The sequence below is a fragment of the Lotus japonicus genome, chromosome 4 (assembly GCF_012489685.1).
Source record: "Lotus japonicus ecotype B-129 chromosome 4, LjGifu_v1.2".
Taxonomy (NCBI): Eukaryota; Viridiplantae; Streptophyta; class Magnoliopsida; order Fabales; family Fabaceae; genus Lotus; species Lotus japonicus.
This window is the reverse complement of record NC_080044.1, coordinates 36,448,947-36,467,789: the sequence shown is the minus strand read 5'-3', so window position 1 is coordinate 36,467,789 and position 18,843 is coordinate 36,448,947.

The window sequence follows — 18,843 nt, the reverse complement described above, 5'->3', positions numbered from 1 at the left end:
CAAGTTTTATCCTAAACTTAACCCATGCGTTGCATGGAATTTTATGTTGTAATTTTTAAATTGTAAATAAGTTAATCATTTATAAGTCAACCGTGTAATAATATATGAAGAAAAAATGTAATAAATAAATGAAATTGTGTAGTATACATCAAACATTTCCAAAAACTTTCTTGAACACAACATTTACAGTACTGGTCTGTTGTTTGCCCGCCACATCAAGTATACAAAGTTTAAGACCCTTTCTTGAGCGTACTCTAGAGAGAGCTACATATAACTGACCATGAATGAAGACGGGCCTCGGAAGAAAGAGCCCAACCTGAGATAGTGTTTGTCCTTGACTTTTGTTTATGATCATCGCAAAGCATACTGTAATTGAAAATTGTCTTTTTCTGAATTTAATTGGAAATTCAGAATCATAAGGAACCAAGTTCATTCGTGAAATGTGCACTTTATCATTAGCATTTTTACATGTGATAATAGCTGCTTGGTCTATATTTCTCAAAAGCATGATTGAAGTACCAAATTTCAATAATAGTTTGTTGTTAGGCATTCCTGAACTTTTAGTGTCGTTCAAAAATTATGTGGTTAACCACTCACATCGGATTTCAGAAACCTCATCAGATTGCAAGGCAGAGTCGGAGCTCAGATATTCATGTTATGGTGCAACTCTCATGCCAAGCATGTAAGTGTTTATCATTTCAACAGCTTCTAGTGTAGGGGTAGTATTGATCTATCTTGAAAGAATTGCGGGTCTTTCAATTTGTGCGGAAGATCAGGATATGTATATTTAATCAATTCCATTAATGGGTCAGGACAATTTCATAACTTTGCAATGCTTCCACAATGAGGAAGAGTTTACAGTAGCTTCCACTATTTCTTGTCTGCTTCCTCAAGTTATTACAGGTAGTATTTGTCTAAAATCACCTCCAAGTATTACTACTTTTCCTCCAAAAGGTTTATTAACGTTGTCTTCATTTTTCAACCTCATTAAATCTTGGAGTGTAACGTCTAGAGTTTCGAAACAATACTTTTTCAACATTGGAGCTTCATCACATATAATAAGGCTTGTTTCAAGCAGAAGCTTTGCTCATAGACTTCCCTGCTTTATATTACATGTTGAGGTCTCTATAGCATCTAATGGAATGCAAAATTTAGAATGAGTTGTTCTGCCTCCAGGGAAGAGTAATTGATGCTATGCCACTTGAAGCAACATTAAACACAATTCGTCATCTGGATCTAAGTGATTCGGATAAAGTGTTCCAGACAAAAGTCTTGGAGTGTGTGTGGGGCGCTTTTTGCCGCATTAGCAGTTTCTAGAGGCTTTTTTGTAGGCACCGATGTTGGCTGGATTATTTACTATGCTTGAGAGCCTTCGAGCTTTTCTTATTTTGAAAGCAAAATTATATTTGATATAATGATGAGGAAATTGACAAGATTCACAACCCTCCTCAAAGGGATCCAAAAGAGACAGAAAAACCCTTAATGCCTAAGAGAAACAACCCAAAGAACATTGCCATCCCCAAAAGTCCATACGGCAGAACCAGGAACGGAGCAACCAGCACCGACAGAACAACCCAAAAGCCCCAAGATCTGAAAAAACCCCAACAAAGAGCAAACCAAGATCGCAAGGGTCTCAGGGAAAAGGACCATTGCCGGACAACCAAGGCAAGGTGAATCCTTAGAGAGCCCTGAGATCATCCTTTCTTCTTCAGCTGAAAGAGCATCAACTCCATGAACCTCCACCGACGGTGGCACTGAAAAACCCTCATCAAAACTCAGCTCAGCACTCCCTGACCTCGGAAACCTTGCTAGAGCTACCGAAACGAACGAGCCCCACACAAAAGCCTCGTTGAGCAAGTTAATCGCGCGTGTGGCCAGCTTCAGGGACGGGTACTTTACAAAGCAGAACCGACATGCCCAGCGCCTTTGTCTCTAAACAAAGACATTAACCAAGCTTCCGATGTGACCAAAGAGACCACAGATCTGGAAATAGTCAACGGGATTGGGGATCCCATCGACCAGCCTTCTTTTTCCTTTAGCCCAATCTACTCCATCACTCTCGCCAAAGAGGTCCTCTTCGTCAACCGCATCATTCTCTTGGGCTAGGCCATCGCTAGACAAAGGCACGCGCTGCCGCATGCCTGAGATTTGGAGAGGAACCCTAGACAGAGATGGAGAAGAGGAACGAACCATCTAAGACAGATAATTATTTTACTTTTTCTTTATAATATGACTTTACAAGCCTTCAAGCTTTTTAATAATATAATTTTAACTTTGTAAAAGTATTTTTTTTTCAAAATCTCTAAAAATTAACATCTTTTTTTAGAAAGCTGAAAATCGTTATTTTTTAATTTGCAAATAAAAACGCACTATAAATTTTTTTTGAAAAGAAAAATGAATTAAAAGAAACGCAAGGCATATTTCAACCCATGTACAACAAGGTCTTAAACAATGAAGCTTACAACAAGCAATCTGACATCCGGAAAAAACACACTATGAATAAGTTAAATATGTTAGGTGATAGAGATCGGACCAGCCCATTCATAGACTCTTTTCCAAGGAATAGGATGTCCAATTACAAGGTCCAAGCCTAAAGGAATGAATCAAGCTTTGCAAGGATTTTTCATTCAAATTAAGAATGATGGTTTGGACCCAACATGAAGGCAGATTTGTCAAGAGCCCAATCTCCATGTTAAAGATGCATTCATGAGCTGAAATTATACAAATTAGAGACTAATAATTATTGGACCTTCATAACTATAAAATAAGTCCAATATTTTTATTCTCTTTTGAATTTTCGTATTTAATTTAGGGGTGAATTTTCTGATGACATTTTGTATTCCCCCTAGTTGGTTTTTAATGTCTTTTATGAGCCTTTGACTCATCTTTAGGAATAGTGGGTTTTTACTCAAGTTTCCAATGCTAGTGGAGCTATAAATCTCTAGTGGAGTCTATTAAATGTTAGTGGGAACATTATTACTTATTGGAAAGAGTAGCATCCCACTTAGCCTATAAATAGGGACTCAATGTATGGAACAAATCAGTTTTTGAATCTGAATGATATTGAGTTTTCTCATATTGTGAGAGCTTCCCATTTGTTCTTGGGTTAAGAACTAAACTTGATAACTTTGGTTCTACCGGCAGGTCGCGGTTAGGGTCAAGTTCCCCTTTTATCTTTGATAACTTTGGTTCTACCGGCAGGTCGCGGTTAGGGTCAAGTTCCTATCTTTTGTCACCGGTTTTCAAGACGATCCTTTGTGTTCCCAAATCATATCTTTTGGTACCAATAATTATTAGTCTCTAATTTGTATAATTTCAGCTCATGAATGCATCTTTAACATGAAGATTGGGCTCTTGACAAATCTGCCTTCATGTTGGGTCCAAACCATCATTCGTAATTTGAAGGAAAAATCCTTGCAAAGCTTGATTCATTCCTTTAGGCTTGGACCTTGTAATTGGACATCCTATTCCTTGGAAAAGAGTCTATGAATGGGCTGGTCCGATCTCTATCATTAGGTTATATATGTAAGCTCACACCAAGCAATCTGACAAGTTCATTTTTGTATCGTTGTCAACCGAATATTTAATATGTCAGGTTATATATGTAATTAAAATTAAGATTCTGTTATCATACAATTATATTATGTCATGTCCCGTCTCCTAATGCTACATATGTGTTTGAAAAAATTTCCCTACTTTTTGAACCAAATAAAAATCATTTTAACTCAAATCCAAACACATACATCAATCAGTAAAAATATGTAAATAGATCGTAGATGTTACATGAACTAAACATTACGAGGACCATGCTATATAAGCCCGCTCGCCGTACTCTTATTCCAAATCCAAATTCTAATAACGAAAATCAGAATCTCAGCAACACAACATATTTCACTGATTAGTTGAAGGAGCATTAATTTACTTTGGAGTAGAAGCAGCAGCCATCTTGGCCCAAAGTTTGGACGTGAAAACAAAATTAAACTTTGCAATTTTGGTTGACACACTGCGGTGGAAGTTGCTTCCAGTCCTTATTAGATGACATTATGGACAAATGCAAATGTCGCCTCAGCTAAAACTAAGTCCCACATTCGATAATTGGAAGAAACATGACCGTTTATAACTCAAGTATCTGTATAATGTTTGTTGCACACCCCTGACCCCATTAGCCCTTAAACCTCAATTTTTTGTTACATTTATATTGGCCTGTACTTCCAAGTTCTAGAAAAAAATTATATATGTAATGTAATAGGGAAAAAGGGATAGAGAGAAAAAATGGGTGTATGTGGGGGTATTGTTACTATTGGTGGTTCATGTTTCCAAGCTCATATTTTAATCTTCATAATTCTAGTCTATGTTTGAGTTGATGAATGAAGAATATTGATAATGATGGTAAACAAATTCAGAAAAATAAAAAGAGTGACGCATGGGATTTAATTTAGAAAAGATATTATACCTTCTCATCAATAAAGGCAGCCCAGAAACGAGCAATGGCGCGTTCATAAGGATCAGAAGGGAGAATGGGAGAGGCAGAGGACCAGACCTCATCAACATACTGCACAATGACCAAAGACTCGCAAATGGGTTTGTCCTTATGAAAGAAAACTGGAACTTTCTGATGAACAGGGTTAGATTGAAGAAGAAGCTGGCTTTTGGGCTCAAATGATTCCTCAATGAACTCATACTCAACCGATTTGATGTTAAGAGCTATCCTTGCTCTCAGTGTAACTGGACTTTGCCATGCCCCCAACAGCTTCACGTCATCACTCACTCTTTCCCATGATCTTATCTATTTGGAAGTAATACAACCTTAACTTGGAGTCTTGTCATGTGGATGAAATGACTAACCTATTGTTCCAGCTAAGATATATTTGGCTTATTGAAGGAAGAAAGAGAGATATATTTGGCTTGAAAAAACGGATAGAAGCAAGTTCCATTACCAGTTTTTTATTTTATTTATAGGTAAATGTTAGTGCTTAGTTGTTAGTAAGTTTTTTTTTTTTGAAAATAGTTGTTAGTAAGTTCCAAACATCCCTCTTCAAGGTTTGAACCCTGGACCTTCCCTGATAAAAACCAGAAAATTAGCAGTAGTTTATTGATAGAAGAACCATAATTCCCAATTAGGGATTAGGGGAAAGATACAAGGAAGGATACCAAACACCTTCTCTAACCCAAGAGAGAACCACTTCTCTCTCAAGAACCCAATTCCCAAATGAATAACAAGATACCCCTAACTCTCTAATGTCTGTTATTTATAGGTTACATGCCTCAATAACATTCTAACTAACTCACTAAGTATAACTAACTAACTAACTAACCCCTAACCTTGAGTTCATATCAATACTTCCCCCTTGAAAATTCACCTTGTCCTCAAGGTGAAGGACCAAATACAGCTACAAAAAGAACAACTTTTCCACAGTTCTAATGTTGACTATTACAGCTGCCACCAGGATCTCATTGCTCTTCTTCAATGCTCTCATTTGTAGTCAACTCCAAAGATTTAACAGAAGCTTGGAAGTCACCCAAATCTTCGTAGCATAACATTTGCATAATTCACTTTGACCCTTTGAAATGGGTGATGTTCCCTGCTGCCTCATGTAAATGGCTAAATGGAATACCACGTCCACCTGGATCCCACTGCCGAAATCACCAAACTCCAGCCCTGTAAGTATTGGAAAGCATCTTCCCATAACCAGCCAACAAATTCACAAGTAGTGCAGTAATTGAATCAGCCCCCAAAATTTCACCAATATGCTGAGATTAAGCAATTTGAGAATTCAAACTTTGAAACCCAGTAACTAAATCAGCTAAGACATGTGGGTTACATGACCAAGCACTTGTTTGCCAATGGAATAGCAATTCTGGAACTGAATACCACTCCAACTTATAGCTTAGCCTCCTTTGCAAAAGTTCAGCCATATGTGATGTGTTGGGCCAACCCCCAGAACAATGAAAACAGATTCTGATGTGGTTCTTTAACCTTTGAAGTAGCAACCTAGTGAAATCTGCAACAGCTAGGCTCCTCAAACTAATAACTCCCAAACCATTTTCCTTCCCACAACCAGCTTCAACTTGTAAAAACTCAAAGACTGTAACGTAGCAATTATTAAGCTGAATTAGGTCAATGAAATCCAAACTATTTTGGGCTTTTGATGCCTCTCGAACCCCTTCTGTAATTTGGACTTGACCCACTCATACTCTACCATTGAATTTCGATTCAACAGGACACTTGTTGCTGCTTGGGACATGTGTGGCAGACTTAACTGTAAATGGGTAAATGAGTATGTTCCCGCCAAGAATGTAAGACCCGGTTTTAGGGCATACTATTTTAATAATAATATTAAATAATATTCTGTGAATTGCTTGTGCTATATGTGATATTATGTCTTTTAAAAAGGTGATTAATTGTTAGAAGCAATATTAAGTCCTAGAAACCTCTAGACGTTGATGAGCGCGACGATACGAGCATTTTGACTGTAATATTGCTAGGGTTCGGCGGCGGCGACTTTTAGGTCAAAATCGACCCGACAGCAGCGATGAGTTGGCGAATCGAGTCGACGATGACGATTTCGTGGGCCGCACCTTATGGGGAGGTGCTGGGCATGATTTTAAGAATATTCTAGGAGAGAATATTCCTTGGTATTATTTTTGAAGGTTTTATTTAAATAAAATGGGGTTTTATTTAAATAAAATGCATTTAAATAATTTTAACCTATGGTTTAATATCAAAATTAATTCTGAAAATATTTTTGAGACATTATGGAGCTGGTGCACGAATTTTCGGAGCCAAAATTATTGATAAGGATTTTTGATTTTAAAATTGAAGTTTTGGTGCATTTAGGAGGGAAATGATGCATTTAATGCATTAATTATTTTGGGGTTTTTATTTAAATTATTATTTTAAAATTTTTGGTGAAAATCAGAGCATGGAGAGTGTGTGGTCGGCCAAGACTTGTGGAGGAAGGAAAAAGAAGACTTTTGCAAAAATTCCTTTTCTAGCTAGGTTTTATGATGGAGATATATTATGGATTTTTGATTCTTTGACTTTCTATTAATGGGGGATTGATTTCTAAATTTTTAAAACTTCCAAGGATCTCTCCACATCTGATTTAAAACCTTGGTGATTCAGATTTGATTATTTTAATTAATTAGGGATTTAAATGCTATTTTCTTAAGGGTTTAATTAGGAAATAAACCTAAATTTGAGGGCAAAATATGGGGAGTTTGGAAAACTTTGAAAACCCTAGAATGGGCTGAAGGGGGGTGCGGCCATGGGCCTCACTTGGAGAGGAAGAAAAGCAATTAATGCTTTGCTCTCACCTCTCACTATAAATAGAGAGCTCCTCCCTCTCATTTCTTCACACCAAGAGCTCTCCTCTCCTCTGCATTTGCGTGAGCTCTCTTTCCCTCTCTTGTCTTTCTTTTATTTTTATTGCTTTAGTTTCTAAGCCTTGACCAAGGTCATTCTCAATATGCTCTGTGGTTGCAGCTTAAGTTGATATGCCAAAAACCAGAAGAGAATGGTCTTGATCGAGTTGCTTAGGAATGTTTATGATTTTGGGGGTTTTTCTTAAGAAATTCATGATGTTCTTATAACGTTCTTATGATCTTCAAACAATTATTTTAGAAAAGAGGTTTTGATCTTATGAAAGAGAAAGTTTTGATTTTTCGAGGTTTTTAAGATAGTATTATGGAAACGACGGGGAAGGGATATATTATCGCTAAACGACTACTAATTCGTACCGTTACTCTGTCCACATGACTAGGAAGTTCGGAGCGAGCGTGATCCCGCCAAATCCAAAGTCCTAGGACATGTTCTGCTGTGACTAAGGTAAGGGCACTTCGGCCTCGGCCTAGATAAATTGTTTGTGATTGTGATTGTTAGCAAGCATGATGGACTATTGATGATGTATGTACTAGATATGCTATATGATGATGATGCAATAAATGCTAGCTAGTGTCATTATGAACATGCATATATGCCTAGGGTGTTAGCTATATTTATTGCTATGCATGCAAGTTATTATGCGATGATATGTTGTTCATAAGAGATGAACATGATGGGCTTAGGGCCTAGTGATGATGACTGACTTGCATGACATGTATTGTGGACCAAGTGACCTGGGTTGGGCTTGGTTGGCCACGGCTAGTGACCTGGATTGGGCTAGTCGATGGTGACATTCAGGGGAGGCCCTGAATAAGGACGAGCAAGATACGGCGATGTTGGAGAGGTCCAACCCCTATCTTCAAGCTGTTGGGCAGCGGTGTGTTGGAGAGGTCCATCCCCGATCGCGGAGTCGTGTTCGTCCAGCCTTTCCAAGAGGGATCGGCTTGAGGATATCCAAAGCGTCTGCATGCATACTTACCATACATTGACTAACTATGACTTAGAGACATGATAGTTCCCCTATCCTCCCGCGCGGTTCGCACCACCTGACGACGAGGAGTCCACTATGGAGACGGACCCTTCGGAGGGCTCATCACCACCGACCGTGTTCACACCGCCCCCACCTGGGCCTGATTCTTCAGATTACTTCCCGGCATCGCCTGTATCTGACCCTCCTACCCCGGAGGCTCGCATGGAGGAGATGTTCGGCAGGGTGATCGAGCGCCAGGAGCAGAGGCTTCGGACATTGATCAGGGAGGCCGTGGATGAAGCTTTTAGGGCCAGAGGCATCGTCTGAGTCGGGTTGGGAAATTGTTATGCGTCTGTACTGGGGGGTGAGGTCGAGTGTTGTTTTAGGGCTCGATACCTTCTTAAAGCCATCGTGTATGTGGATGAGCTTAAGTAAGGTTGAAAGCACTAGTTTCCTTTATTGAGTCTTGATGTAATAAAAAGCCTTGGTCTATTAAATAAAATGAAGTTTATTCAGCATTTATTCTATCTTTTATTTACTGTAAATTTACACACGTTTTTAGAAAAGGTTACTAAAGTGACCCTCGAGAAATCGGGGCGTTACAAAGAACATAGAGATAGGGTATAGTGCCTATAGAGTGCACCAAAAAAGAATCTAGAGAGAGAATAGCTGAATTTATATGAGTGTATTCAAGAAATGGGGAAAAAAACTCTTACAATTGGTAACTGCCCCTATTTATAGGCTAGGGGCTGGGCCTTGAAGCGTGTAACTAACTCTAATGGGCCAGTTGGGCCTCGCTATTGGAGGCCCAACTCCAGGCTAGGTGTCCGCTCCTAGGCGAGAACCCCTGGGCGTAGCTCCTCGAGAGGCTCGCCCAGTCCACAAGTCCACAAGACACCGAGCTCGAAGCATGAGAGCTAAGCGTGTCTTAGAAATGTGACCACTAATCTCCGTTCCCTTCTGATCCCTCTAGCAGGTCGCCCGTTGCAACCTTCCACTTGGTACGGCGTTCCTCGGCTGGCGGTTTCGACCAAGCGCAGGAACTATTCCCAAGCTTCTAGTTGCAATAGCTTCCCCGCCTGAGAGATCACCTAACCACGCCACTTGGCGGGATCAACACCGTCTATATAAAGCGTGTAGGTCGCCAACATGGCGTAAACGAAACATGAACCGCCAATTGGCGCAAGAAAATACTCAAGTACATGATCCGCCAAGCGACGTGGGAACTAGAAAAATAGTGTACATATGCATATATGACAAAAAGGGTCGTGATGGCCCGCCGCATGTGAGGTGACTCGCTGAGTAGAAACTCGCTCGCCTAGTGACATGGTCACTTGCCAATCTCTCTTCGCCCTCGCTCCTTGCAGCGTCTTTATGAATCAAGCTACTTCCTGGGTGAGTTCCCTAATGTGACGAGGGGACTCAACCAGTCCACAAGTCCACAAGACACCGAGCTCGAAGTATGAGGGCAAAGTGTGTCTTCAAGCTGAAGTCTCCACCGCACCATCTCCAGGAGACGATCGATTCGCCCAATAAGCATGCACTCTCTCGACCAGTCCACAAGTCTGCCAAGCTTCATGTCTAAGTCTCTCACTCGCCGCCTTGCCATTGCCATCCCGTTTGACTTGTTTCCTGCTCACAATATAACCATCAGTGCCTTAAGAATCACAATTCTAATTTCACTATTTCTCTCCTTGCGTGGTATATCGAATCAAATAATGCAGATATATGCATGTGATCACTCAAACCACTCAATCACTAAAGATGTTTCCTTTTCAGCGTGGGGTCGCCACTGTTTAGCGGTAGGTCGCCACCCATTTAGCGGTAGGTCGCCACCCGTCCGGCGATATCAGGCTAGGTCTATGTGGACCAGCTGAGTCTGACTAGGACTTTTGCTCAGTGTTTGAGCCGAGGCTTTATTCACACTCTTTTCCCGTAAGATCATTATGTGGCCTTGCCAAGAAGATGACAAGGGCTTCGCCTCGCCATGTTTGATGACGAGGGCTTTGGTCACACGCTTCTCCCGTAAGATCATTGTCCGGCCTCGCCAAGTGACAAGGGCTTTTTCCTTGCCAAGAAGATGACAAGGGCTTCGCCTCGCCATGTTTGATGACGAGGGCTTTGGTCACACGCTTCTCCCGTAAGATCATTGTCCGGCCTCGCCAAGTGACAAGGGCTTTTGCCTTGCCAAGAAGATGACAAGGGCTTCGCCTCGCCATGTTTGATGACGAGGGCTTTGGTCACACGCTTCTCCCGTAAGATCATTGTCCGGCCTCGCCAAGTGACAAGGGCTTTGGCCTTGCCAAGAAGATGACAAGGGCTTCGCCTCGCCATGCTTGATGACGAGGGCTTTGGTCACACCTTCGCCTGCAGGGTCAGGTGCGGCCTCGCCAAGTGACGAGGGCTTTTGCCTTGCCAAGAAGATGACAAGGGCTTCGCCTCGCCATGCTTGATGACGAGGGCTTTGGTCACACCTTTTCCCGTAAGATCAGGTGCGGCCTCGCCAAGTGACGAGGGCTTTTGCCTTGCCAAGAAGATGACAAGGGCTTCGCCTCACCATGCTTGATGACGAGGGCTTTGGTCACACGAATTCGCCCGTAAGATCAGGGGCGGCCTCGCCAAGTGACGAGGGCTTTGCACCATACCTCAAAAAGGTGCGACCCCGCCAAAATAAAATGACGGTGGTTTTGGCCGCTCGGGGCCAAGGTGCTCGGGTCCCAATGGCCATTCGGGGTGCCCAAGGCTTCGCCTAGTCATAGATGCTCGTCCCTTATTTCGGGGAGGCTTTTTTGATAGATGCTCGACCCTTATTTCGGGGAGGCTTTTTCAAAAGAGGCATGTGGCATTCATTTAACACACAAGCAAATAGTCACATAAAAATTATCATGCTTGAATAAATTGTATATGCTAATCAGATAAGAGTTGCAAGCTCTAACTCACTTTGTGACACCACTCAATCATGTTATGATGGCTAAAGGCAAATAAGAGTTCATAAATTATGCAAACCCAATATGTTGTCTCGGTTCCATATCTCATGCATTTTCCAAAAAGTAGATTCCCAATTGAAGGAGGCTCCTTCCTATTTTGTTTTTCCTTCAAGCATTTCCTTTCTAGCAGTTCCTGTGACATAACCGTGATTGCATTCGACGTTGTGCTCCGCCCCTGTCTTGCCGCTCTTTTTATTTTATTTCTCGGGCATGAAATCTCCCTTCCAGATTCTACGCGGTCCTCAGATGCGTCATTCTCCAGTAGAAATTGCAGGCGCAGCAGGGAGTTTGAGTAGATCTTTGTGTTTAAATATGCAAAACCGAAGCGCATAGATCGTTCACCAATTTCGTCGAATAGTTGGCGCGCGTAATTCCTCTGTTCCTTCGTCTTGATCTGGCATGTTCCTTTTTTCCATGAATCAAACACAATGAAGACATTATCAGCTTCTGAACAATGAAATCCAGAACTACCAACAATGGAAAAGGAATCAAATGAAAGATAGAGGAAAAGATTGAAAGAATTGATGTATATTTGGTTCCGTTCATGAATTCCGCTCATGGATTATAGCAATATGTGTTCGCCGGACTTAACCATAGCTACATTTTGTTCACCAAACTTCCGTCGCTGAAACAGAACGTGCTCGCCATGCTTCAACGCCAGTGATACTTGCTCGCTACCGAACTCCCTCGCCGGCGACACTTGCTCGCCGCGGACCTCCATCGCCAGCAACACTTGCTCGCCAGCGACACTTGCTCGCCAACGACACTTGCTCGCCGCCGACCTCTATCGCCAGCGACACTTGCTTGCAGAACTCCAACCGCCACACTTACTCGCCGAACTTCAACCACCCAAGCAAAAACGTTCTTGGAACTGGTTCTGCTCCTCACGCGTTCGCACTTCCTCTTCTCCGCTGCTACGACCGAGTGCGCCATCATGAGTAGTAGATGAAGGTTGGCTCGAAATTCCTTCCAATTTCCGCTTATTGCCATGAGTTCTGCACAGATCCTCGGCCTCTGTTTTAATCTTCCTCATCACCTTGAGTCCGTCGGCGTTGAGAAAGCGATCTTCATCGTCCCGATCTTCTTCTCATTCATCTCACTCTGTTTTTCACTTCTTGACTTCTTCTTCGTCAGACCTTGAAACTCCATTCACACTATCATTCTTGCCTCCGAGGCTCTCCTCCAGAACCATCATCAAGTCGAAATTCAAGCTCGCCGCTATTCTTGATCGTCGCTCCTCCCAATCTCTTGACTTGGACCTTCCCTTGCGAACGAACCTTGTTTCTTTCCCTTCGCATCACCACCGATCTGTTCCTCAACGTGCTTCCCATTACGTTCATCGTTTCCGATCCAGATCTTTTCTAGAGAACGCCGATTTGGATCTGAAAATCCACTTCATCACTTCTTCCACGTTGCACAGCCACCTCAGAAAAGGAATTGATCATTCTTTCCATGATCTCATTTCAGCAAACACGTAGAAACTCCATAGCTTTTTCACGCACCTCAATTCTTTCGTCGGAATTCGTTGAAAAATCAAGATATTCAAGAGTGAAATCGGTTATGCAATCAATCCACATGATCTGGGAGTAGAAAATTTACCGATCCCCACAGACGGCACCAAATGTTCCTGCCAAGAACATAGAGATAGGGTATAGTGCCCATAGAGTGCACAAAAAAAGAATCTAGAGAGAGAATAGCTGAATTCATATGAGTGTATTCAAGAAATGGGGAAAAGTCCCTTACAATTGGTAACCGCCCCCTATTTATAGGCTAGGGGCTGGGCCTTGAAGCGTGTAACTAACTCTAATGGGCCAGTTGGGCCTCGCTATTGGAGGCCCAACTCAAGGCTAGGTGTCCGCTCCTAGGCGAGAACCCCTGGGCGTAGCCCTCGAGGGGCTCGCTCAGTCCAGAGTAAATTCATTTTTAGCCTAGAGTATGAGAAGGTAGGCCAACATACCAATTTGTCTTCTCTATACTGTTGTAAAGACCATTTCCTCCCCTCTAAGCTTTGGGCTTGGCCCATTGGTTTTGGAAGCCTAGACTTTACCCTCAGCATTGTGCGCGTTTCCCAATTCGAACCCACTGCGCGTTCTCCCTTCCTCACAGCTCGACCTTCCAGCGGCGCCAAGTCAAAGCCACCGCCGCCACCACCCCACAAATCTGGCGGTTTCGCCGGTGGTGGAAATGGTTGCGCCACCCTCCAACAACTCCAGAGTGGACACAACTCCGCCTCTCCAAGCTTTGCGATTTCCAACGCACTACAAGGTGGATCCAGGGATTTCGCCGGCGGACAAATCGCCTTCTCCAGCCTCATGGCGACTCGACGGAAAATCTTCCCTGCTCCATCTTCCTCTCGCTTCTCCGGCATTGAGAGATTCAAGACTAGTGTCTTGGCCTCCAGAAAAGCTCGCTCTTCCTTCCATATCGCTGGTTCAAGATCGAAACTCTGAATCGCCACCGCCGCGGATTGCACTGTCTTCTTCGCGGTTTCTGAATTCGCCGGTGATACCTCCGCCGCTACTCGCTCTTCCTCCGCCACTTCAAGATTGGATTTCTGCATCTCCTCAGAGATCAAGTCTTTCTCTGCTTCGGAAGCTTTCCCAGCCACCGCTGCGACTTGCTCCTCTTCCACTGCAGTCTCAATTCCATTCAACAACAACACCGCTGTTGTAAGACCCAAATCTTACTATTGTATTACTTATGTGAGTTAATGAATAAATAAGAAGTTTTTGGTGAAGTTTGAGTTTCTTGGGAATCTGTCCGTGACTTTGTGTGAATTTTTGAGAGGTCTTAACGACCTAATCTTGAGAAGCTTTCTTCATGAGAGTTGTAGCTCTCTGAGTTAGCTAAATTCTATCGTCGGTTTCATGTCATTTCGACCTCTGTAGCCCGAGATATTCACGTTTTAGTGACTGTAGGTATGGCTGTACAATTCTTACGAATTTTGCTAAAAGTAAGAAATTGTATTTTGTATTAATCCTTTTAATTAGTGATTAATTGTTGAATTAATTATCTAATCAGAGGTTGTGGGCTAGGTAGTGTATGAGAAAAACCGAAGTGGGCTTGTTTGGCATGGGCTTGGGAGAAGAAGGAGATTAGGGTTTTGGAACCCTAAAGCTCCTTGTGGCCGTCGGCCACATGTGTGATGGGGGAGGGAATTTTTTGGCTTTTAATCTGATTAACTTAAGAGGATTGATTGCTTAGTTTTGGGCTTGGGCTAGAATTAAAAAGAAAAAAAGAGAACCCTAGCCCAAGTGTTGTGTGTGCCGCGGGTTTGTATGGAGTGAAGGGGGGGGGGAAACCTTGTTTTTCCTCACAATCAGAATTAGAAGTGTCTCACCATACTACTTTCACGTGAAACTCAGAAGTAAAGGAGAAGAGAAAAGAGAGAAAGAAAGAGAGACCGTGAGAGAAATTGAGAGAGAAAGGGAGAGAGTGTGCGAGCGAGAGAGAGGGAAAGCGAGAGAGAGAGAGAGGGATCGGTTGAGAGCAAGGAGAGGAGTGATTGGACAACAGCTTGTTGATCTTCTTTTCATCACAAACCTTTGCTTTTCCATCACCTTTCATTCAAGGTAAGGGCTGGTTTAGGAAGGGGTAGATGTCTAGGGATTTTGCCATGAAATTCTATGAGAAAAGTGATGATCTTGATTGCTTATGCATGAGTTTTGTGATCATGATGGTTGCTGGACCCTTTTTGCTTGGAATACCATGTTTACTAATCTCTATTTGATGTACTGGCCATGGATCTATGATTTTATTTGAAATTACTATGACAACTTGCTAAGTTTGGCTTGTTTTTAACTTGTTACAACATGATTATTGATGATTGTTCAAGTCTGGAAAATTTGGGTGATCAGATTGATGTTTGGGGGCTGGACTAAGGCTTGTGAGGTTGAAAAGAAAGAAGGAAATTTTTTTGAAAACCTTAGGGCCATATATATGGTTCGGCCGAACCTATTTCTAAGGGTTCGGGCCATTCTTTTCTTTAGTTTTCATGCATGAGTCGTTAGATGCCTTGTTTGATGAACTTGATATGATTTACAAGCATGAGAACATGATTACGATTGTTTATATGAGATGTATAATGCTTATTTGAGGAATCGTTAAAAGGGTCGCTCATCCAGCTGTAATTGGAGATAGACCCTTCTGAAGAGGTAGCTGTCGAAGTCCAAGTACCAGCAGAGCAGAATGTGGTTCCAGTTCAGGCACCAGTTGAGGAGCCAAGGCTTGACGACAACGTAGTGTTGAATAGTCGAGTACCTGAAGTTCCAGATTGGTGGGGCGTTGAGAATGCTTGTTGTGTGTTTGGTTCTTTTGATCTTCCACTAGAGTCTCTGCTAGTAGCTGAGCCGCATTTGAAGAAGCGCCGCCAGGACCAGGATTTATTTGGGGTTGAGCTTGTTGAGATCTCCAGTGACGACGAAGACTGAGTTGGAGGGTAGTTTATTTTGGGAAACTGGGAGTGAATACATCGAGTTTTAACTACTTTCTTATTTCGTTGAACTTTTTATTATGATTCTATCGTTTCATTTTCAGTTGTAATCAGTTAATAATTTCCATACTTGGTTTTTACACACATGGGTGTGGCCACAGTTACTTTATTTTTAATTACAAGTATCATTTCAATTAATTCGTTTATTCGTATCTATTCGCGCGATTCGATCTTAAATGATTTGCGATTAAAGTTAAGGGTTTTGGTAAAATGAATCTTTGTCACTAACTAATGGTTAATAATTGAATCGACGAAAATTCTTTACGAAAAATCACGATGTTTAGTTACTGTGTGACACTCGAGAAATCGAGGCGTTATATTGTGGTATCAGAGCTCCGGTTGAGAAACCAGAGCACTAGGGTTTTGAGCACACGAGTTTCCGAACTCGTTGGTGTTTTGTTTTTGGTAGAAGTGATTTCTAGGTTTCCGCGGTGAGATTTGGGTAGAACTTGTTTGCTAAGATGTTTGCTTGGCTGTGAGATTGTCTGTAGCTAGTATCATTGCCGTGATACTTGAGACTAAGTGTTTGATTATATTAAGATGTTTGAACTCTGATATCAATTGATGGAATGTCAATCGAAGGAAGAGTGAGCTTTGGAATCCCTTTTGCGCCCCAAGGTGTACGCCTGTGTGCGTTTGTGTGCACTTGTGTTGTTGGTAAAGAAGAATGATGGGAGGTCCAGACTATGCGTGGACTACCGACAACTCAACAAGGTGACAGTGAAGGACCGTTATCCGATGCCTCGGATAGATGACTTGATGGATCAGCTTCGGGGAGCTGTTGTTTTCTTGAAGATAGATCTGAAGTCGGGATATCACCAGATCCGAGTCAAAGAAGCTGACATTCAGAAGACCGCATTCAGGGCTTGATACGGGCACTACGAGTATCTCGTGATGCCGTTTGGAGTTACAAATGCACCCGCAGTATTATGGACTACATGAACAGGGTGTTCAGGCCATTCCTGGACAAGTTCGTGGTGGTGTTCATAGACGACATTCTAATCTACTCGAAGAGTAACGAGGAGCACGAAGAGCATTTACGGCAAGTGCTGGGAGTATTGCGAGAGAAGGAACTTTATGCTAATGGCTCGAAATGCGAATTCTGGATGGAAGAGGTTAAGTTCCTGGATCACGTCATATCAAGTCAGGGTGTGGCTGTTGACCCCCAGCAAAATTGAATCGATTTTGTCGTGGGAACAACCTAAGACGGCAAGCGACATCAGAAGTTTTGCTGGGCTTGCTGGCTACTACAGACGGTTTGTGAAGGACTATGCAATGTTGACTTCGCCGTTGACTCAACTTACGAAGAAGAATCAACCTTTTGCATGGACGGAGAAATGTTAAGAGAGCTTTCAGGAGATGAAGAAGCGACTGACTACTGCATCAATACTAGCCTTACCCAAGGAGGGTGAACCATACGACGTGTATTGTGATGCTTCACATAATGGGTTGGGTTGTGTAATGATGCAAGAGAAGAAGGTGATCGCTTACGCTTCGCGACAGCTGAAGATTCACGAGAAGAACTATCCGACGCATGATTTGGAGTTGGCTGCTATAGTGTATGCTCTCAAGATTTGGAGGCATTATCTGTATGGCAGTACGTTCACGATCTACAGTGATCACAAGAGTCTGAAGTACTTGTTTGATCAGAAGGATCTGAACATGAGGCAGCGAAGGTGGATGGAATTTCTACAGGACTACGAGTTCGCTCTACAGTATCATCCGGGGAAAACCAATGTTGTAGCTGACGCTCTTAGTCGAAAGGCTATACATTAATCCTCGTTGATGGTCAAAGAGTTAGAACTATTGGAGGCATTCCGAGATCTGAGCTTGGATGTTAAGCTCGCGCCAGGGAAGTTGTGCTTCGGAATGGTGACAGTGTCGAGTGGACTCTTGGACGAGATAAAGTCGAAACAAGAGACCGATGAAGGACTGATTGAGTGGTGCAAACTTGTTGCTCAAGGGAAGGCACTGGAATTCACTATCGGAAACGATGGTCTTTTGCGTTGCAAAGGGCGAGTTTGTGTACCCAACGACACAACTATGAGGAGGTTGATCTTGGATGAAGGCCACAAGAGCAGGTTGAGTATTCATCCGGGAATGAACAAGATGTATCAGGACTTGAAACTTCATTTCTGGTGGCCTGGGATGAAGAAACAAGTAGCTGAGTACGTGTCGACATGTCTGACTTGTCAGAAGGCGAAGGTGGAACATCAGAAGCCAGCAGGGAAACTTCAGTCGTTGGATGTTCCAGAGTGGAAATGGGACATCATTTCTATGGACTTCGTGACGGCGTTACCACTAACACGGAGAAGGTTTGATGCAATTTGGGTGGTAGTTGATCGATTGATGAAGACCGCTCACTTCGTGCCAATCTGAACTACAAGGTGGAGAAACTAGCAGAGATCTACATCACTGAGATTGTACGTTTGCATGGTGTGCCGTCTAGCATTGTGTCGGACAGAGACCCGAGGTTTACCTCACGTCTCTGGGGAGCTCTGCATCAAGCTTTGGGAACCAAGTTGAGGTTGAGTTCCGCTTATCATCCACAGACGAATGGGCAAACCGAGAGGACTATTCAATCCTTGCAGGATTTGTTGAGGGCTTGTGTGCTAGACCATAAGGGAAGATGGGATGAGTTGTTGCCGTTGATTGAGTTCACCTACAACAACAACTTTCATGCGAGCATAGGGATGGCACCTTACGAAGCTTTGTATGGTCGGAGGTGTCGTACGCCCTTGTGTTGGCATCAAGACGGGGAGAACTTGGTCATTGGACCTGAGTTGGTTCAGCAGACCACCGAAGAAGTGAAGCGAATCCAGGAAAAGATGAGGTTCTCGCAGAGTCGTCAGAAGAGTTATGCTGACAACAGGAGAAAGGAGCTGGAATTTCAAGCTGGAGATCATGTCTTCTTGCGGGTTACCCCGATGACAGGTGTCGGAAGGGCGATCAAGTCCAAGAAGCTTACTCCAAAGTTCATTGGACCGTACCAAATTACGGAACGTGTTGG